This window comes from Triticum aestivum, chromosome 1B, assembly GCF_018294505.1.
Source record: "Triticum aestivum cultivar Chinese Spring chromosome 1B, IWGSC CS RefSeq v2.1, whole genome shotgun sequence".
Classification (NCBI taxonomy): Eukaryota; Viridiplantae; Streptophyta; class Magnoliopsida; order Poales; family Poaceae; genus Triticum; species Triticum aestivum.
Window position 1 is genome coordinate 545,077,034 of NC_057795.1, and position 3,757 is coordinate 545,080,790.

Consider the following 3,757-nt stretch of genomic DNA (forward strand, 5'->3'; position numbering starts at 1 on the left):
GAGGCACCCTAAAAGCCTAAGCGTACATCATTTAGGTTCTCATCAACACCGAGGCACCCTAAAAGCCATGGTTTCATAATTTAGGGTTTGTCGATGCCGAGGCACCCTAAATGCTAAGTTAAGTTTTCATCATTTAGGGTTTATCGATGCCGAGGCACCCTAGGTTGGGCCTAATCACTTGGCACTAATCACTTGGCTCTATTGCCACCTATGTTGGGTTTATCATCTAGGGTTTATCGATGCTAAGGAGAATTCTAAGTTGGGCCTAATCACTTGGCTCTATTGCCACCTATGGTTTAATGCAGCAAGAATGGCAGGGCAGTTGATCCTACTTAATTAAGTACTAAGCTACCCCGACCCATGCATTAGTTGCAAGTACCCCATATGTCCTATTTTTAGCAAAGTCATGCTAAAATTCACAGAAAATTTCAGCATGACCTTTGCTGAAAATAGGACATATGGAGTGCCCGAATTTTCCAGAACGGAAGTTAATCGACATTCCGGCAAACTCAAGGGCCTCTCAGGGTACAGCAGCAACATCACAAGTTGACAAAATTCCCAAGTATTACAACAGCAACATCACAAGTAGTACCAATGAACATATAGTCCAGCAAGTTGAAAACTCTGAAGTTCTCAGCATGAAGAATCACACAACACAGCACCTACATTATGATGATACAATTGGAGATTGCACATACAGTTTTCACATAAGCATAATTGTTCTGGAGATTGCACATGCAGTTTTTGACAGCACATCACCTATGACAACACATATAGTTTTTCACATTTGTAGATTGCACATACAATTTTCACATAGAGCAATGTTCTTTTCATTTCACCTTGCATTTTATTGCAATTCAACTCACTTCCTTTTCTTATAGTTAATACTCCCAAATGAAATGACACTTTGACATGGCTGCAATTTTCAGTGTCTACTTATCTGCAGTTTTTCTTATAGTTACACATTTTTTAATAAAACTATCTAAGGAGTTCTTCAAGTTCAAGTTACAACCTGCATGCCCAGATGGTACATGCAGTACTGCCAATGGGACACTTGTATCAAGGAAATGAAAAATAATCATTTGCAGACAGTGAGTGCAAAATCATGATCGAATCTGCTTTCAGCTTAGACAAGGAACAAAAAATTCAGGCAAAGTCAAGCGTCGACCGGATCAAAATTCATATAATTCAACAGTAAGCAGTATAAACTTAAGAGTGTTCACATGGACGGCAGTCCTACAAAAATGAAAATTAAAACTACTTTTGATAGTGTAATTCACACACTAATCACTACTTCTATGTGTGAATCTGCGGCCACTGAGCCGAGCTGAAGCGCTTCAGCTTATATTTCTATAGATATCTTTTTAAGGACCCTGGTTTCCAGTTTTCCAAACCTTCATCCCACCAACAAATCAAGACACAAAAATAATCAACTAAAAACATATAATAAGATAAGATAATGCAACCCACAATCACTTGAAGTGACACGATAGTCAGCCTTCAGAACTCTATGTTCTGGCAAAATTAACAGAAAGTATGGATACAATAAATAACAATGCAGCAAAAAGACAGAAGGTAGGGAAAAAATGCTTACCTGGAATCAAAGATTGTATGAAACTGATAATTTGACTTGCTAAAGCTAAATGCTTAGAAGTAATTGATTTCAGACCAGATACCTGAAAAGGAACCAAAGGAAAATAAACCAAGCAGTCCAGACTTCTTGATATATAAAAAAAGAAGTGTGGCAGCACATGCCCACATTAAATAGCTATGTAGATTGATTAAGATTTGAGGAAACTACTGGTGCATTGAAGTACTATTGATGAACTATTTTCTTGGATGTACTGCTCTACACTAACATCTGCACATTGTGCATAACAATTCACAAGCATATTTACTTGGTATACACGTACACATATGTACGGGTTGGCTCATTGGCTCTACTTTTTTGTTTAGGATCAGGACGTACACTAGCAGTACACTAGCACTACAATTCACAAATAAAAAAGTAGATGTACCATTGAAGTACACCTACAAAAAATATTTGAACCTACAGAAAATATTTGAACCTACACGTGTATGTACATTGTGCATAACAATTCACATGCATATTTTCTTGGATGTACTGCTCTACACTAACTCTCTTTCTCCCATAAATTCATAGGCATATTCGAACCTACAGAACACCTACAATCGAGGATGTCTTGAATTTGTTCCTCTGAAGGTGGTACCAAGGGGCTAGAGAGTGTATTATCAGCGGTAGAGCAGGGAAACAAGATCTCTTGGTATGGTTGTTTGATTGACTGCAATCAAGCAAGCAAAATATAGTTACTGAATCAAACTAAACCATGAGAGAATTTGAAAACAAAAAGAGTACTGGAATTGATCATGTCTACTAATGATAGCATTCTAGACCAACAGAAGGACATAAATGAATGTAAGCAACTGCTTGTCTGTTTAAGTGTAAGCAGTGGGGAGAAAGTATTTGTATTGGAAATAAATGGTGAAACAAGATACATAGCATAAACAGAAACAAAAAAATAAGGAAAAAGTTCTTTTGCTCTGGTTCCATGTTTCTACTCTTCAGAAACAATATGTCATAGTGCGGCAGTAACTCTTGATTAATCTGAAAATACAACCGTACAAAACTACTACACAAGGGAAACATGTATGTCATCTAACAGTTTAATAAAATCACAATGCAGTTTCTGCCTTTGGGGCAGAACATTAGTTATGAAAAACAAAGTTGAAACATGCAGCACAAAATTAAGGGTAATCCACACTGCTTATTTAGGAACATGAAGTAGTGGTGAGATATTGTCAGTTAGATATCCAGAAGCTAATGTACCACAATCATCCATTACTCCCCCATGTAGTGGATCAGCCTAACAGCAGATTATAACTAATTAGTCTTGCTAAAGAGGTTAAGATAGACCAATAAATTTGATTCCATGGAACTGTCAGAAATATGAAATAGCAGTAAAGGTTCAGTTAATTTGATTGAATGCTACTGTTAAACATGAATACATGATGTAAAGGAGAACAAGGTACATGAGAGATAAAAACAAGGCATGGAGAACAAGAGCTAGGAAGAAAAGAGGGAAGGGGTCACTTCTTTTTGACAGATGGGCAACATGACCCTACATTTGAAGAAAAAAAGGACACTTTAGTCAAACCAAGACTTCTTTTTTTTCAAAGATCTTTACTGAAACCAAGAATGCCTACAAAAACAAAACATATAGACATGTGTGCTAGTTCGTTTTACAATCCATGTAAATATGTAAATGTGCTATTTGTTCATGGACACACAGACATGTACTCTAAAACATGAACCACCCGGTGCTGGTGCTGGTGCAGATGCATCCAAAATGGGCAGAGGCTTCAAACTGGAAACATGAGTTGTCGGCGGGGGCGAGGGAGAAAAGGACATGGTCTGGGGCGGGGGACCATACCGTTGGTGATGATGGCGCTGGTCTGGGGCGGGACCTTGAACTCCTTGGCAGCGAACTTGAGCACCACGGTGAAGGGCGCCGCCTCCGGCACGCTGAACCTGCGAGTTCACCGCACGACACACGCGGATCAGGACGAGATCTGGTTTGAGGAGGAGTGGGGGGAGGAGGAAGAGGGGTGATCTGTACTCACACTTTGAAGGGGAGCTTGGGGCCAGAGGTGAGGATCCGTTCCACGCGGGTGCCCTCGAGGCTTGGGCGGGAGGACGTCGAGGGCGCGGCCGCGGGCAGAGGGGGGACGGCGAGGG